The sequence below is a fragment of the Eurosta solidaginis genome, chromosome 1, assembly GCF_040869045.1.
Source record: "Eurosta solidaginis isolate ZX-2024a chromosome 1, ASM4086904v1, whole genome shotgun sequence".
NCBI classification, from domain to species: Eukaryota; Metazoa; Arthropoda; class Insecta; order Diptera; family Tephritidae; genus Eurosta; species Eurosta solidaginis.
The window spans coordinates 174912568-174932728 of NC_090319.1; the positions used below are offsets into that span (position 1 = coordinate 174912568).

At 36.2% G+C, this 20161-nt stretch overlaps 1 protein-coding gene across 5 annotated transcripts in view; it reads left to right on the plus strand.

Annotated features, from left to right (window-relative positions):
• FASN3 (Fatty acid synthase 3) overlaps positions 1 to 20161 on the plus strand; it is a 1015587-nt gene that overhangs the window by 328397 nt on the left and 667029 nt on the right. The window lies entirely within an intron of this gene.

The following is a 20161-nucleotide window of genomic DNA, read 5'->3' on the forward strand; positions in this document are numbered from 1 at the left end:
CTTTCTCCTCTGTCGGCGCATGGGCGCAGATGAATGATATATTAAAAAATTTTGCTTTTATTCGGATAGCGGCGAGACGCTCGTCCACAGGCGTGAACGCCAGTACTTGGCGACAAAGTCTCTCTCCCACCACAAATCCGACGCCGAAACTGCGCTTATTCGCATGGCCACTCCAATAGATGTCACAATTTTTGATCTTCTTTCTTCCTTGCTTCGTCCAACGCATTTCTTGGATGGCGGTGATGTCAGATTTTGCTTTGACGAGGACATCAACAAGCCGGGCATCTGCATCTATCCCATTCAGGGATCGGACGTTCCAGGTGCATGCCCTCAATTCATTGTCCTTCAAACGTTTGCCATGGTCGTCATCAATAAAGAGTGTATTTATCCGAGGCTTGTTGTTATATTTCATTGGAGTGTGGTTTTACGTGGCGGGTCCCAAGCCCAGCGCACAACCCGCTCAGCGGGGGTGAAAATATTGCTTGCACGTTTATTAGCGAGCCGCTTGCTCCAAGACAGACGCCCGCTTGCAGCCGCACCTAGAGGTGTACAGACGCTGCCGATGAGATCTCATCCGGCTAGCCCTTAAACCGATTATGGCAGAGTGGCCTAGCCAGGTTGTCGCCTTCTCACCCAGAGGATACTTGGCCGCAAACGACCGGCAGTAGTGAGCTGCTTGAACCGCATGCAAAAGAATCGCTCTGGCCATTCCCAGGTGAATGGCGGTCAGAAGCTTTCCCCATTTTCGTGGACTTCTACACACGGCTCCACCCTCCAACCCAAATAGAAATATATGTGTATTAAATCTACACTTAAATAGTTATATATCTACAAAAACCTCTTTAAATAACTCAATTTCAACTTTTTTAGTAGACACTGCAGCAGATATCTCCATAATTAAAAAGAATCAAATAATTAAGCATGAAAAAATAAATACAAAACAAATAATAGACTTAAAGGGCATTGGTCAAGGTATAACCAGTACATTAGGTACAATCAAAACTGATTTAAAAGGCGACGACCTTCTAATTTATCATAAATTTCACGTCGTAGAAGACAACTTTCCAATACCGTGCAATACAATTACAATCCCTGCTAAATCTGAAGTCATTAGACAGGTAACAGTAAACACTGATAATAAATCCATCTTCATACCCCACCAAGAACTGGCTGAAGGCATTTTTATAGCAAACACAATCACAAATAGGGATCAAACTTTTGTCAGAATTATTAACACCACACATAAAAATACAACCATTCAAAATTACAAAATACATACTGAAAATTTAGATGACTATAATTTAATTAAAACAAAAACACACAATAAACAGAGTAATGACACAAACAAATTAAAAAGATTAACCAAAAATTTCCAAAAATTTTTCAATACACAATTAACTTCACTATGCACAGAATTCATAGATATATTTGCACTACAAACAGGACCTATTTCCACTAATAATTTTTATAAAAAAAAACTACACATGAAAGATGACACACCAGTATACATAAAAAACTATAGATTACCCGAGACACAAAAGGAAGAAATAAGTAAACAGGTTAATAAATTGATTGAAGATGACATTATAGAACCCTCAAATCGCAATACAACAGTCCAATTTTACTAGTTCCTAAAAAATCACTACCAGGTAATACAGAAAAGAGATGGAGACTGGTAGTTGACTACAGACAAGTAAACAAAAAGCTAGCAGCGGACAAATTGCCACTTCCAAGAATCGATGATATTTTAGACCAACTTGGAAGAGCAAAATATTTTTCATGCCTAGACTTTATGTCAGGTTTTCATCAAATAGAATTACACCCAGACTCTAGAGATATAACCTCATTCACAGCAGAAAATGGTACATATAGATTCAAAAGACTGCCCTATGGATTAAAAGTAGCACCAAATTCATTCCAAAGAATGATGACATTAGCCTTTGCGGGCCTCAAACCATCCCAAGCATTTCTCTACATGGATGATTTAGTTGTACTAGGGTGTTCAGAAAAACACATGCTAAAAAATTTAAAAGATGTTTTCTCGACTTGTAGGAAATACAACTTAAAATTACATCCAGATAAATGCCTATTCTTCAGTGAAGAAGTAACTTATTTAGGACATAAATGCACAAGCAAAGGAATACTACCTGACCCAAGCAAATTTGAAACAGTTCAAAATTACCCAACACCAAAAACAGCAGATGAAGTTAAAAGGTTCGTAGCGTTCTGCAATTATTACAGAAGATTTGTACCAAATTTCGCAGAGTACTGAAGAAAATTAACTAGGCTTTGCAAAAAGAATGTTTCCTTCGACTGGACAGAAGAATGTTAAAAAGCTTTTGTCTACCTAAAGAAAGCATTAATCAGCCCACAACTTTTGCAATACCCCGACTTCAATAAAGAATTCTGCATAACAACAGACGCTAGTGGGCATGCTTGCGGAGCAGTCCTTAGCCAAGAACACGATGGCAAACAGTTACCAATTGCTTACGCTTCTAGATCATTCACAAAAGGTGAAACCAATAAAGCTACCATAGAAAAAGAATTAGCAGCAATCCATTGGGCCATAACCTTTTTCAGACCATATGTTTATGGCAGAAAATTCTTAATTAAAACCGACCATCGCCCCTTAACATATCTTTTCTCGATGAAGAATCCTTCACCTAAATTATCAAGAATAAGACTTGAGTTAGAAGAGTCCGATTTCGAAGTGGAGTACATTGCTGGAAAAGAAAATCATGTAGCGGACGCATTGTCTCGCATTAACATTACAAATCTAAAAGAAATGTCAGTGGAAGCATGCAAAATAATGCAAGTTTCAACAAGATCAGCAGCTAAAAATGTAAAAAATAACATTAAAATTAAAGAAAGTCACACAAATAACCCCAAAATATATGAAGCGCTAAATAAATTTGAAGTAAAAAGACTAGTGGAGCTCGTTTGCAATCCTTCGAAATTCTATTTCAAAAAGGAAAGAAAATTTGTAGCCATTTTGATTCAAGCAACCTAATTGTTGAGGATAAGATTGACTTAGGACAATTCTTTACCAGCCCCGAAAGAGAAGCCGGCAATTTAGGCCTTGTACAAATACAGTTGTCTTTAGGGGACAAATTGTTTAAAAGAAATTATACTGCAGTAGGAAAATTTATTGAAATAGGAAACAAGGTTCTCAAAAAACTAACAATTGCATTAACCCCAGAGGTTATATATGTGACTAATCCCGGGAAAATTAAGGAAATTCTGCAAAAATATCATGACGATCTTATTAGTGGTGGCCACCCAGGAATAAATCGCATGACAAATAAAATCAAGCAGAAATATAGCTGGCTAAACATGAAAAACGACGTAAGAAAATACGTGAAGAACTGCATCCACTGTCAGAAAAACAAAATAAATAAGCATATAAAAGAACAAATGACAATAACGGAGACACCTCCGAAGGCTTTCGATATAGTACAGATCGATACGGTCGGACCATTACCGAAATTGATAAATTGAAACGAATACGCAGTTACCATCATATGCGATCTCACCAAATATTTAGTAGAAATTCCAGTCCAGAGCAAACACGCAATAACAGTTGCTAAAGCTGTATTCGAGCACTTCATTCTGATCTATGGGTGCATGAAAACAATCCTAACAGACATGGGAACCGAATACAAAACTTGCTTATTCGAAGAACTATGCAAACTGGTAAAAATTGAGCATAAAACTTCAACACCCTACCATCACCAAACTTTAGGCACTGTAGAACGTAGTCATAGGACATTTAACAAATATGTACGTTCATACATATCCAGTGATAAAGATGATTGGGACGAATACCTCAGGTATTTCGCATACTGCTACAATACGACCCCATCGACCGAACACGGATATTGCCCTTACGAGCTAATATTTGCGAAAGATCCACCTATATACGAATTCCTAGATGAGAATAAAATAAGCCCAGTGTATAACCACGAAGCATATGACAAAGAAATAAAATATAGACTTCAAATAGCACAACCAAGAGCTAGAAAATTAGTAGAAGAAGTCAAAGAAAAACAAAAACTTAATTATGATAAAAATAGCACCAGTAAATAAATAAAAATAGGTGATCTAGTATTAGTTAGAGAAGAAGCTAGCCACAAGTTAGACAGTAGATATAAAGGAAGATGTAAGGTAAAGAAAATTGACAAAAATAACAATTTTACTTTAATACCATATAAAGAAGAAACTACTAATAGGAACAATAAAGATAAGGAGTTAATAATTCATAAGAATAAACTTAAACCCATTTAAACCATCTTTTAATAAATTAAAACATTAAATAGTGAAATAAGCACTCCAATTTACTCTCTTATTTAATAAAAATTTTTAGAAAAAGCGGATTTTGGATGGGTCGACACATTTAAAATCCAGCTCTGTAAAATAAATGAAAAATGTAAAATAAAGAAATGAAAAATGTAAAATAAATAAAATAAATGAAAATTGTAAAATAAGTAAAATAATCGGAGTTTGAAAAAAAATTGTACAAAACATTGTAAACATAATAAAAGTATGAAGGTCAGCTGATTAGACACAAAGTACACACACTCTGTCACTATTATAACAAGTTACAGTAACATCATTAAAAAATTCAAACAAAGAGTCTTATACAATTGCTCACTCAATTATATAATCCTCTTTTTCTAAGGCGGATGGTATAGCATTATGTGTCACGCCCACTAAGCAATACATATGCGGCATTACGTATCATGAACTTCTATGCCAATACATTTCTTCTGAACCGAACACACAATAATAACATAATCATATTACAATATTGGGCGACATAAATTACATTGACCTCGCACAAGCGGCGAGCCAACATCAATGGAATGCCGAATATGAAATCCTTGTCTTTTCACAACCTAATCAGTCAATCACCCCGATCACTTGCCGATTGTCAATGTTAGACTCTCACATAAATATGTACATACAATCCATTTGCAGTGTTTACTTTGTTAATATGAATTAACCAAATATGCACATACAAACATTTTACATAATGCATACAAGTATCAATCTGCTGGCCTTGCAATACAAATCTACACATATGAATATCAACAATACAAACTTAAAAATAAGAATATCAATAGTACAAACTTACGTAAGGAAATATCTCTTCATTCAAATAAAAATATTTCAGTACATATAAAAAAAAAAGTAGAGTGTAATTAATGATGACATGTGGAACAAAGTATGTTATGCGGCATACTTGAAGATTGCCGAGCAAAGCTAGGTCGCCCAGGTACTTTTGACTTAAAATGGCACCGCAACCAATTTTTGACGCGTCGACTGTATTGATGAATTCCTTTTTGAAGTCTGGGTATTGGAGAATTTGAGGAGGAATTAAAGATTTCCGAAGTTTTTCAAATGCTATTTCACATGATTCATCCCACTTAAATTCCACTCTTTTCCTGCTAAGTTTATTTAAATGTGCTGCTATTGAAGCAAAATTTGGTATAACCCTTCAATAATAATTGGCGAATGCCACGAATTACTGCATCTTTATCACAAGGTTTTGGGTATTTCTTTATTGCGCTTATTTTGGAATCGTCGGGAAGTAGACCTTTCGATGAGTATTTCGGAAAGTAACTTCTGAACGCATGAAGTTGCATCTTTCGGGTTTTAGACACAAATTAAATTCTTTGCATGTTTGAAAAACTCGTTTTAAATTTTTAAGATGGTGAGCTGCGCTATACTCATTGACTATTAGATCATCGACATATGTATAAAAACGCTTGGTTAGGAGAAATTCCTGAAAAGGCAATTGACATAATTCCTGAGAATGAATTTGAAGCTACGTTTAAACCAAATGGTAAAACTTTCCATCGAAATGCACCACGATCAGTGCTGAACGAGGTGATGTCTCTAGAATCTTTATTTACATGAATTTGGTGAAAACCTAAATACAAATCCAATGTAGAGGAATATTTGGTTCTGCCTAGATTATCCAGAATATCTATATTCGTGCCAGCGGGAAATTGTCTGCATTTAATTTTTTGTTTACGGCTCCAAAGTTGACACACATTCGGTAGGATTTCTGTCCAGTTGGGTTTTTCTTTGGTACCAGTATCAATGGGCTATTATAGTTAGAATAACTGTGTTCCATAAGATCATTTTGTAATAAATTATCACCTTGTCTATTGATTTCCTCTCTCTGACAATAAATACGAAGAAATAACGCTGTTTTAGATATGATTGTATAAATAAGAAGTAATTTATAGGGAGGGTATATTTTACTTTATAGAGAAGTCCGTAATGCCATACGCGATCAAAAGCTTGTGAAATATGTAGAAAAGCAGCTGTGTAGTGTTTTTTCTTCACAAAAGCGTCGAGTATTTGCTCAGTGCGTCTGTGGACCTGCTGAATTGCTCCGTGCCCTCTTCTGAAGCCAAACTAGTAATTGGGTATGATTTTACGCTCTTCCATTATGGGCAAGAGTCTTTTAGGGAAGAGAACTTCCATGACTTTTGAGACGATAGGCAACAGACTAATAGGTCTGTAAGATGCAATTGTATCAGCTGGTTTTCCGGGTTTCAGAATCATTTTCATCTGCGAAACTTTCCACTGTGTGGGTATGAATTGAGTTTTTAGTACTGCATTAAACAATTGTGTCAAGAATTGTATGCCTTCGGGGGGTAAATTATTTAGAATAGAGCTAGGGTCGTAGCCCGAGCTTTTTTTGGCTTGAGTTTTGCAATTACGGTTTTTATCTCCGATATTGAGAACTTTATTATGGGTGGGTCCATTTGATATGGATGACTTAAGGTAGTTTTCAGTTCCTTAGTTATTCTTAGAGGGGGTTCAATATCATGCGGAGTGAATACTACTTTTAGTTGGCGTTCGAAAGTATTTGCGTTTTCATCATCACTTTTTGCCCATTCGTTATTCTCCATTCGTATAGGTGCATTTGAGGTAATTGGCCTCTTTAGCTTGCTAGTCGCTTTCCAAAAGTTGCAGTTGTTGCATCAATATTACTGAGGTATTGTTGAATTTCTCTGCTGCGCTCCATATTAAGGATGGATTTAAGTTCGTTAGTGAATGCATTCAACCGTTTCTTGTCATCCGGATGCATACACCTGTTAAAGTGTTCGACTGCTTCAGCCATATCAACGTCGGATTTCAGCGATAGTATTAAGTAAATATTAGACGAGATCATGGATCGGAAGTACTCCCAGTTAGTCTTCCGATTATAGAGGCTACAATGATTAGCTGTGGATGTGAGATTTTTATCAATTGTTACCAATATTGGGGAGTGGTCAGAAGACAATTCAAAGCAATATTTGCAGGTTATTTCTGAAGAAGATATGCCTTTTACCACACAAAAGTCGATCAAGTCGGGTAGTTTATTTTTATCTGAGGGCTTATATATGGGTGTTCCAGTAGAGGATGGATTTAGTTTGAGAGGGCTAATAGCCTGATATAGTTACCTTCCTTTAGGGGTGATAAGGCGAGAGCCCCAGAAGGTGTGTTTGGCGTTGTAATCACCGCCAACTGTAAAAATCGATTTCCAAGAGTTTTAAAGAAATGTTAATACTCTTCCGCAGTGATAGCGTGTCTGGGTAGGCTATAGAGAACTGATAGCGTAAATGGCCATGCGAATCATCGACAGTAACACTAGTGGCTTGGATAGCATTCGTGCGGTACGATTTAGTATTACAATGCTTAACACTGTTCCTTATTAGGATACCTGATCTAGCATGTGCTTTGTTATCTGGGAGTTTTGTGTGATAAAACTTATATTTAGGGACTTAAAAGTAGCCCTTCTAAAGCTTGAGCATACGATATAGTGTTGCTGATTGGGTTGACTTGGCTTAAAAATGCACCTTGTTGTTTGGATTTCTCTTTTCCATGTGGGGTAACAGTACTTGGGTGAGTTTTTTTCCTCAATGATGGGTATTTTATGTTTTGTAAGTTTGAGCTGGGTAGGGGCCCTTCTAAGGCTTGAGCGTACGATATAGTGTTGCTGGTTGGGTTGACTTGGCTTGAGGATGCACCTTGTTGATTAGGTTTCTCTTTTCCATGTAAGACAACAGTACTTGGGTGAGTTTTTTTCCTCAGTGATGGGTATTTTATGTCTTGTGAGTTTATATAGACCGCGCATCCTTTGTAATTGGCTGGGTGATTACTTTCGCATAAAGCGAATTTGACATCATCAGATTTAGATTTTCGACTACATTCTGTAGACATGTGGATACCAGCACATTTTATACATTCCGGTTTTCGACGGCAGTAAGATTTATAGCTTTTACTTAATGAGTCTTCATATTCTATTGACTTTTTCGCCGAGATAGATCGTTGTTTAAACACGTTTGGTAACTTTAGTAAAACTAGAACGTAAATCTTTGGACTCGGTATCGAAGTCTGACATTTGACAACCAGCAATGACGAAATCAAACTTTATTACGTTTATTAAAAATGCAAAGGAGAAATCATAGTTGTTTTATAAAAAAAAGCGAGGAAAGTTTGAAGGTTAACTGGTAGGCAGTGTTTACACAAAAACGAGATTGAAACTATTCATTTGCTCACAAATTGTGGTATGCAATTGAAATTTTACACTGTAGATTCAGAAATGATTTGAAATATTCAAAATCGTACGAGTTGCGATGAGTTATTGGTAAATGGGAAAAGAAGATTCACATGTTCAAAAGGCACTGCATTCGTTGCTCACTTTTAAAGAATTGTAAATGCAAAAGGATGTAGCAATATTTAAAAGACACAGTATTCGTTTAATAATTCGAAGAAACTGTTGGAATCTTTGAAAGACACTGTATTCGTTGCATACTTTGAAAATAATCGTAAAAGCAAAAGGATGTTGAAATATTTAAAAGACACTGTATTCGTGGAATAATTCGAAGAATTATAAATTCGGAAAAAAATATTGAAATACTCGGAAAGCACTGTATTCATTGATTAAATCAAAGGAGTTATAAATTCGAACAGACAATTTTGAAATATTTAAAAGCACTGTATTCGTTTAATGGTTTTCAAAATGGATTTGGAAAATATATCTAGAGCACTGTATTTTTCGAATTGTTTTCGAAATGGATTTGGAAAATATATCTAACGCAATTTATTCGTCGAGAAAAATAAATATTTATAAGCATCTTATATGTTTAATTTTTGGAGGTAGTATGAGAAGTATGTTGGTATTATTAAAAGAACAACTCGAAGAAAAAAATTTTCACAATCACTATGTAAGTAATCCGACTATAGAAATATTTAAAATCATTGAAATTGGTAACACTGACTAGAAAAAGTTTAAATAATTATCGCAAAACTCCATTGCCATTGCGTGTATATAAAGTTTCAACAAAAAGGATTTAACAAATTTTTGATATTACCCATAGGCTTAGCATGGGCCACCGTGGTCTGATAGTAGCGTGCTCCGCCTACCACACCGTATAACCTGGGTTCGCACCCCGGGCAAAGCAACATCAAAATTTTAGAAATAAGGTTTTTCAATTAGAAGAAAATTTTTCTAAGCGGGGTCGCCCCTCGGCAGTGTTTGGCAAGCGCTCCAGGTGTATTTCTGCCATGAAAAGCTCTCAGTGAAAACTCGTCTGCCTTGCAGATGTTGTTCGGAGTCGGCATAAAACATGTAGGTCCCGTCCGGCCAATTTGTAGGGAAAATCAAGAGGAGCACGACGCAAATTTGAAGAGAATCTTAGCCTTAGATCTCTTCGGAGGTTATCGCGCCTTACAGTTTGTTTTTTTTTAGCATGGTTATCAAAAATTGTGCTGCTGCATGCGTAGTATACATATGTATTTAGAAAAATTATGACCTCTGACACCTATTTGAAGGTTTTTAGCATTCAGCATCAAAAATATAAAGATATGATGCAAAATCGGGTCAGTCTAATGTATATATAGATATACTTTTTATATATATGAAATATAATGAATAAAATGAATTTGGGCTAATTTACAAATTTTCAAGTAATTTTTCAACCCGAATAGCACTAGTATATTAACAAGTAGGATGCTGATGCTCGACTAGTATGTCAACTGGAATTACAATAATGCATAGACTGAGTAGTATGCCAACTGGTATGTTGATGTTGAATACACTAACTAGTATATCAATTGGTATGATATACATGTACATAATAACTAGTATGCTGGTATAATACTGGCGCAAAGGCTGACTAGTATGTTATTTGGTATGACCCTGGTGGGTATGCTGACTAGTATGGCATCTGCTACGATGTTGGTGTATCGCAGATAACCCTTAAAGTTACTCAGGCGAAAACTTTTGATTTTTTTGGAAATGTCTGTTTATAACCGCTATAGAAAGATACTCTAATGCCTTTTTTTATTATTTTATATATAGGACATTAGGAATATAAGAGATAAAAACATATTTTTATTTATTTGAATGGAAGTTTACAAAACACTTAGTATGTACTCCAATATTACATTTTGCACATCTTGTATCGGGTTTGTTTTTCCTGTGGCTCTATAAGATGATCCATACGGTCATAGCGAATCTCGGCTTCTTTAGAGCAACTTGCATGGCCTTTTTGGTAGGTTGATTGCTTTCGATGGGTAGTCAGCAGCATGGTAGCCACTGCACGCACAAAGCTCAGTTGGTCAAAACTTCCGCCCCGTTCGCGATGTATGAGCCAAGCGTTTTGGAGCGCCATATGAATTCAGTGGGCTAGCAAAGTAAGAGTTATACATGTACTTAAATCAAATGCGGTTGTTCTACATATATAACGGTATATTAACGTTTGACTCATCGGATGAGCTTTCAGGCCCGGCTGCACTAATTTTTATTTCTGCTGGCGCTTGCAGTTGGGCAGATGGAAAATTATTTACGCCAAAAGCTTCCTCAGGACCAGAATCTTCGCCGTTTGCATTAACTGGAGGAAACAAAACCACTTCATCGATGTCGCTAGTGTTTTCTTCACCATCTTCCAACAAAACTAGAACCTCATTAAGCGAGAGACCCCTGCAAAAAAATAGTTCTTGTAGACACCTATCTTTCTAATGTCCTATATGTAGGGCACTAGCATTTGCTCATTTTTACTACTAACTAATTTTCAATGTATTTAACTATAATTTTACACATTTGAAAACTCATTTATTTCTGTATAATTTTTTAATAAACAAATATATTTTTAAAATTTTATCATATAAATTTTAACTCACATTTGAAATCGTATGTTATAGGTAATTTTGCATTTTTCAAAATTAGTAATTTTCTGAATAAGCACTTCTCTCACTGAGGGACTGTAAATACCCTGCAGTCAAAAGCCAAAGTAGTCAGCAAACATTCTAGTTCATTGACTAGAATTTTGTGGGTTTATTCATACTAGTCAGCTTTCGAATAGTTCATTGACTATACTTTTGTGGTGTTATTCATACTAGTTAGTGTATGAGTAGTTAATTGACTAGAATTGTGTGTCGTTCATCATACTGGTCAGTTTTAGATTGGTTCATTGACTATAATTTTGTGGTGTTATTAATACTAGTTAGTATTTAAATAATTCATTTGACTAGAATTTCGTCTGTCGGCTCGAGTAAATGCGCGAGTGCTTTCTGTAGCCAATTTGCAATGCATACTTCAGTTGACAATGCTAGATATCGTCCAAATCAACGGGCACATAAACACAAGCATGACGAGTCAACCCTCACCGATACCTCAACAGAGGTTAAAGAAGTTTTTGAAAAGGCCAATCTTTCCATATCAAAATCCCAGACGGAAGACCTGTACCGATGGCAAAACACCTTGGCCATGAGGGTATCAGTAGCCTAGGACATTTTTTCTACTTGTCGTTAAAAGTCTATGCCTTTCCAGAATAACAGAGAAAGGCCAGAACCCAGCCAGTATCTACCGATATTATCCCTTTAGTCAGTAACGAAAACGTTTAAAGCCGTTATGATTCCCTCAATTAAAGGAAATTGTTCGGTTATCCAGCCATAAGCATGACTTCCGTAAAGTGCATATGACTACCACCATTCTGAACTCCATTAACACTCATAACAGGACGGCGCTAGTGCAGCTTGGCCTGTTTTTACACAGTCAACCACTACTGGTTCGTTCCTTCTCCGTTAGATAGATAGATAATTTATTGAGGATTGCACTGCGACCTTTGGTCAACACCTCATCCCATCCGACTTCCATGATGAACCCTAGCAGTTCTCTTGGCTTGACAGTTTTAAATTGGGACTGTTCTGGTCATGGTGAACCCATAAACTTAGCCCTGCGTCTTGCGATTGCGTACATTCCGTTACTTTTTAGTTTTCATATATATGTACGTATTTTTATTAAAATTTATTCCAAAGTATAATGTATTGAAGTGATACATTTTAAAGTTATATACATATATATATATATAGGGGGTATTCCATCCCATTTCGACCAATTTTGAACCCGACCCCTTTAGAATTGGCTGAAAGTTTTTCTTCTTTTTCTAGCTTACGAAAGACTTTTTTCAGAAGTTTTTCAAATTTTTTCATCCAACTCAAAAAAAGTTATGAATTAAAAAAAAACACCGTTTTTGTTTTCAAAATGCTATAACTTTTTCAAAAATTGACCGTTTGGGATCTTTTTTTTTAAAATTTGTTTTTAAATGTACATTTCGGAAAAAATTCAAAACAATTTTTAAAGTTTTTTTTGTAATTTTTCAGTTTTTCGAGATTTTTCGAATTTCGCCTTTTTTTTCTCATAAAAAACTTCAATCAATTCTGCAATCAGCCCCACTTTAAATTTTTTTTTGTATTTTTTCGGAAAAGTACATTTAAAAACATATTAAAAAAAAAAATGATTCCAAACGGTAAATTTTTGAAAAAGTTATTGCATTTTGAAAACAAAAACGATGTTTTTTTTAAATTCATAACTTTTTTTGAGTTGAATGAAAAAATTTGAAAAACTTCTGAAAAACGTCTTTCGTAAGCTAGAAAAAGAAGAAAAACTTTCAGCCAATTCTAAAGGGGTCGGGTTCAAAATTGGTCCAAATGGGATGGAATACCCCATATGCATATATATATATATGCAATATAATGAATAACATATTAAACATATTTAACATATTAAAACTTATTTTGAGTTGGAAAACGGTGTTTTTTTCAAAATGCTATAACTTTTTCAAAAATTGACCGTTTGGGATCTTTTTTTTTTAATATGTTTTTAAATGTACTTTTCGGAAAAACCCCAAAAAAAAATTTTAATTTTTTTTTCGATTAAATAAAAAAAAAAATTCTCGGCCCACTCCAGGATTAGTTGGGATGATTGCAGAATTGATTGAAGTTTTTTATGAGAAAAAAAGGGCGAAATTCGAAAAATCTCGAAAAACTGAAAAATTACAAAAAAAAAACTTTAAAATTTTTTTGAATTTTTTCCGAAAAGTACATTTAGAAACAAATTAAAAACAAAAGGATCCCAAACGGTAAATTTTTGAAAAAGTTATAGCATTTTGAAAACAAAAAAGGTTTTTTTAAAAATTCATAACTTTTTTTGAGTTGGATGGAAAAATTTTAAAAACTTCTGAAAAACGTCTTTCGTAAGCTAGAAAAAGAAGAAAACCTTTCAGCCAATTCTAAAGGGGTCGGGTTCAAAATTGGTCGAAATGGGATGGAATACCCTATATACATACCTTTTATATATATGAAATATAATGAATAACATAAATTTGAGCTAATTTATCAATTTTCAAGTAATTTTTCAACCCAACTGAGATTAGTATATTAAATAGTAGGATGCTGATGCAAATTAGAGGTTTACGCCGATCTTTTAGTCGGCGGCGGCGGCGCAGGCTCTATTATATACCGGCGGCGGCGGCGTGTGCGGCGCGCCGGCGTACGCCGGTGTTCTTACTTTAAAAAGCTTGATTTTTCGATTAAAAAAAATAGTATTTATGAAAGGGTTTGCTTGTATGTATTTAAGGAAATCAACCTGTTGGCCATTTCGGAAAGATCAGAGGTTTTTGCCTCAAGATCTCGCAGACTGTTCAAAAATTTTCAGGAGTAGCTCCTTGTGGAGGGATTGTCCCTCGTACACTTGCTCCAGAGAGGCTTCGAGCCTAGCCCCGGTTTTTGGAATTGGTAATGCTGCGTCTGCTGAAAAGAAATAGAGATACATAAAATAGCCACACTTTTGTCTGCATATCCCATGCAAAGCGTAGTTTCACCTAGGGTTAACTCCTAATAATCGTCGCGAACACAAATTCTTTAAATCATTTGTGGCTCCTTGGCGGCCACGCACAAAGTTGACTTATGGTTGCTATTAATGGTCTATTAATACTCATGAAACTCGTGGCACAGGGCGCCTCCAGTTTTTTCGACGGTTTTTAAGACCTACAATTCCCGATGTGCGAACAGTAGCAATCCCGGCCACCAGTCGCTACCAGGCCTTCTGACCCTCACACCATATGCCAGCACAGAAGCTATAGGACTGCGACTTCGAACTCATACCTTCGTCGACGTCTTTTGCCTAGAAGCTCTAGGTGTAGCTCCGAAGACTTCCCAACGGATGCTTTTACCGAGCTACACCAGAGAAACAAATTGAAATGTTAGGGAGTTCGGCCAAGGATGCCGTCATTGTGTAATGGGTGAAAATCGTATAATCCTCGGCGCATCTACATAATTAAAATTTTACAAGGACCCTGGATAAAATTTTTAAAATGTAGACCAGAGTTTGTAGACGTTTGTGTTCACATCATTGATTTCAATAGTCTTCGTTAAATCAAAACGATATTTTAGAATGACAGTCGACCGATTTTATGTTGAATGATGTTTACTGCTGTTTTCCATCCTGATGATATAAGATCTTATTATGGATGACCGCGTAGCTTCAGTTTTCAAACTAGTTCGACTGTCCACTTCGTTAGGGTAGTAGCACACACGGCCATTTTTTCCACTGTCTTGGGAAAGCTTTTGCTTCACCACTTTGAGTGTTCTTGCGAAGGACAAAGCCTAACCTGATAAATACATATATGTGCCTACGTATTCACATTTGTAAAAGGAGCCGTAACGTGTAGGTGATATTTAAACTTGGTTGATAGGCTATAATCAATGTAATTAACTCCAAGGGAATAGTTTTGAATAGGGCCGCCAACTTTATGTCAAACCGGGAGACTTGGGTGTTGAAGGATGAAGTGTTAAAATTAAAATTAACATTTCAGACGCTATTGCATAGTTTCGCAAATAAACAACAGATGTTTGAATGTAAGCCCAAGTGATTTTTCAAACCCTTCTCATGCGTACATATCTTAAGTATGAGGTAAAAAACATTTCAAAGGAGTGTTTATGCCTCTAGAATCTACTAAAGGATTTTGCATCACTGATTTCGCTTATTCTTTCAGCCAATCGCACTTTCAGTCGGCGCTTTTTTTGCTTTTTTTAACAACTTGAAAACAATTTGAAACGCCTTGGGCAATTTTTTTTTTTCTTTTGGAAAAAATATGTAAAGTGATTATATAAATATATTATATAACGTTTCTTTTAGTGTTTTGTTTTAATAACTTGGTGAATTGGGTGATGCAAAGTCCGTGTTATGCTGACATCGAAAACGCCTGTTTTTATACTCAGTTGAGCAGAGCTCACAGAGTATATTAAGTTTGATTGGATAACGGTTGGTTGTACAGGTATAAAGGAATCGAGATAGATATAGACTTCCATATATCAAAATCATCAGGATCGAAAAAAAAATTGATTGAGCCATGTCCGTCCGTCCGTCCGTTAACACGATAACTTGAGTAAATTTTGAGATATCTTGATGAAATTTGGTATGTAGGTTCCTGAGCACTCGTCTCAGATCGCTATTTAAAATGGACGATATCGGACTATAACCACGCCCACTTTTTCGATATCGAAAATTTCGAAAACCCGAAAAAGTGCGATAATTCATTACCAAAGACAGATAAAGCGATGAAACTTCGTAGGTGGGTTGAACTTATGACTCAGAATAAAAAATTAGTAAAATTTTGGACAACGGGCGTGGCACCGCCCACTTTTAAAAGAATGTAATTTAAAACTTTTGCAAGCTGTAATTTGGCAGTCATTGAAGATATCATGATGAAATTTCGCAGGAACGTTACTCCTATTAATATATGTACGCCTAATAAAAATTAGAAAAATCGGAGAAGGACCACGCCCACTTTAAAAAAAAAATTTTTTTAAAGAAAAATTTTAACAAAAAATTTAATATCTTTACAGTATATAAGTAAATTATGTCAACATTCAACTCCAGTAATGATATGGTGCAAGAAAATACAAAAATAAAAGAAAATTTCAAAATGGGCGTGGCTCCGCCCTTGTTCATTTAACTTCTCTAGGATACTTTTAATGTCATAAGTCGAACAAAAATTTACCAATCCTTTTGAAATTTGGTAGGGGCATAGATTTTATGACCCGAAATCGGTTGAAGCCACGCCCAGTTTTTATACACAGTGGTCCGTCTGTCCTTCCGCATGGCCCTTAACACGATAACTTGAGCAAAAATCGACATATCTTTACTGAACTTAGTTCACGTACTTATCTGAACTCACTTTATCTTGGTATAAAAAATGGACGAAATCCGACTATGACCACGCCTACTTTTTCGATATCGAAAATTACGAAAAATGCCATAATTCTATACCAAATACGAAAAAAGGGATGAAACATGGCAATTGGATTGGTTTATTGACGCGAAATATAATTTTAGGAAAAACTTTGTAAAATGGTTGTGACACCTACCATATTAAGTACAAGAAAATGAAAAAGTTCTGCAGTGCGAAATAAAAAACCCTTGAAATCTTAGCAGGTATTACATATATAAATAAATTAGCGGTATCCAACAGATGATGTTCTGGGTCACCCTGGTCCACATTTTGGTCGATATCTGGAAAACGCCTTCACATATACAACTAATACCACTCCCTTTTAAAACTTCCATTAATACCTTTAATATGATACCAATATCGTACAAACACATTCTAGAGTCACCCCTGGTCCACCTTTATGGCGATATCTCGAAAAGGCGTCCACCTATAGAACTAAGCCCCACTCCCTTTTAAAATACCCATTAACACCTTTCATTTGATACCCATATCGTACAAACAAAGTCTAAGTTGCGATACCTCGAAAAGGCGTCCACCTATAGAACTAAGGCCCACTCCCTTTTAAAATACTCATTAGCACCTTTTTTTTGATACCCATATTATACAAACGCATTCTAGAGTCACCCCTGGTCCACCTTTATGGCGATATCTCGACCACCACTCCCTTTTAAAACCCTAATTAATACCTTTAATTTTATAACCATATCGTACAAACACATTCTAGAGTCACCCCTGGTCCACCTTTATGGCGATATTTCGAAACGGCTTCCACCTATAGAACTAAGGCCCACTCCCTTTTAAAATACTCATTAACACCTTTCGTTTGATACCCATATTGTACAAACGCATTCTAGAGTCACCCCTGGTCCACCTTTATGGCGATATCTCTGAAAAGGCGACCACCTATACAACTACCACCACTACCTTTTAAAACTCTCATTAATACTTTTAATTTGATAGCCATATCGTACAAACAAATTCTAGGGTCACCCCTGGTCCACCTTTATGGCTATATCTCGAAACGGCGTCCACCTATGGAACTAAGGGTCACTCCCTTTATAATACTCATTAACACCTTTCTTTTGATACCCATATTGTACAAACAAATTCTAGGGTCACCCCTGGTCCACCTTTATGGCGATATCTCGAAACGGCGTCCACCTATAGAACTAAGGATTACTTCCTTTTAAAATACTCATTAACACCTTTCATTTGATACCCATGTCGAGCAAACAAATTCTAGAGTCAACCCTGATCCACCTTTATGGCGATATCCCTAAATGGCGTCCACCTATAGAACTATGGCCCACTCCCTCATAAAATACGCTTTAGTGCCTTTCATTTGATTGACATATCATACAAACACATTCCAGGGTTTCCCTCGGTTCATTTTCTACATGGTTATTTTCCCTTATGTTGTCACCATAGCTCTCAACTGAGTATGTAATGTTCGGTTACACCCGAACTTAACTTCTTTACTTGTTTTAAATAACTTTTGAACAGTTAGAAAGAGTTAAATTTCGCAATTAGTTTCTTATAACTGGCAGTGATGCGCATCCGTTGATACCACTTTCGACCATATCCGACCAATTTTCGACTTGAACAATAAATGACCTAAACAGTCTTAAACGAGTAAAAAATATAGTACCGCACCGGACGTCGCCGCCGCCGCCGCGCCGATATTTTTGAAATTCGGCGGCGGCGTTTATCGGCGGCGTATATCTCTAATGCAAATATCGACTATTATATCAACTGTTATTACATTGATGCATAGACTGAGTAGTATACCAACGGGTATGTTGATGTTGAATACACTGACTAGTATGTCAATTGGTATGATATTGGTATATATAATAACTAGTATGCCATCTGGTATAATGCTGGCGCAAAGGCTGACTAGTATGTTAATTGGTATGAGTCTGATGGGTATGCTGACTAGTATGTCATCTGGTATGATGTTGGTGTATATAATGACTAGTTTGTCAATTGATATTTCGTAGGATATCGCCGTGTTAAAAATACCAGTTGCTAATATGGAAAAAAGACAGAACTCATACTAGTTGAGATTTTTGGCTAACTAGTATTCTTCTAGTATACAACTAGTTGGTTTGACTGCAGGGTACTTACTAATGCTGTTGCGCAATTTCTACTGCATGTAAAAATACATTCCCGTTATTTCCTGGCCATCGGGCGCGTGCGTGAGTCGACATGAAATTGGTGTCCTACATATACGACATTAGGGTTATCTGGGGTATATAATGACTAGTTTGTCAATTGGTATGATGCTGATACCGAGACTGGCAACTGATATTTCATAGGACATCGCCTTGTTAAAAATACCAGTTGCTAATATGAAAAAATTACAGAATTCATACTAGTTGGAATTTTTGGTAAACTAGTATTTTTCTAGTGCACAACTAGCTGGTTTGACTGCACGTATATTTCGTAGGACATCGCCGTGTTAAAAATACCAGTTGCTAATATGAAAAAAATTTAAGAACTCATATTAGTTGGGATTTTTGGCAAACTAGTGTTTTTCTAGTATACAACTAGTTGGTTTGACTGCAGGGTATAAGAGCACAGCTAGGTATATAACGTTCGGTTTCTTCCGAACTTACTTTGTTTGATTTTTTCGTTGTTATTTTGCAAAAAAGTATATTGGCCCGGACTCAAGGTCATTGAATCCGCCTCGACTCGTTTTATTCCCGCCGGAAAAATTCCCGAAATCCGGCCTCATTTTCCGGCGCAGGCCGCAAATTTAGCGAGAGAATGTGACCTTATAAGACAGCTCGATCCTGGCGACCCCAAATAAGAGATATAAACCAACGAATCAGATTGCTTGTGGATGAACACAAGCGGGCGAAATGGGATTTAAGAGATTGTAACCTCTTGGCGGCCACCGTGGTGTGATGGTAGCTTGCTCCACCTACCACACCGAATACTCTGGGTGCACACCCCGGGCAAAGCAATATCAAAATTTTAGAAATAAGGTTTTCCAATTAGAAAACAATTTTTCTAAGCGGCAGTGTTTGGAAAGCACTCCGAGTGTATTTCTGCCATGAAAATCTCTTAGTGAAAACTCATGCCTTGCAGATGCCGTTCGGAGTCGGCATAAAACAAATAGGTCCCGTCCGGCCAATTTGTAGGGAAAATTAAAAATGAGCACGACACAAATTGGAATAGAAGCTCGGCCTGCAATATTTTCGGAGGTTATCGCGCCTTACATTTATTTTTTTTTATTTAAGCTGCTGCTAAATGAAAAATTTTAGAGATAAAGTCGAGCATGCTAAAGTCTATATCGAACCAGTCTCCAATTTTTGTTTGTTTATGATCATGGGGGCGGTAGTCGTTAATCAGGGTACAGTGCTATATCATTTACCGAATATCCTTAAAAAATAAAAAAAAATAAATTAAAAAAATGGAAATGGTGTAGAAAAGGTTTTAAAACGGGATGGTCCCTCTTCAAATCTAATTTATCGAGATTTGGAAATGTCCCCCACGGCAGCCGTGGTGTAGTTGTAGCGTGTTCCGCTTAGCATACCGAATATCCTGGGTTCACGCCCCGGCAAACCAAAATCTAAATT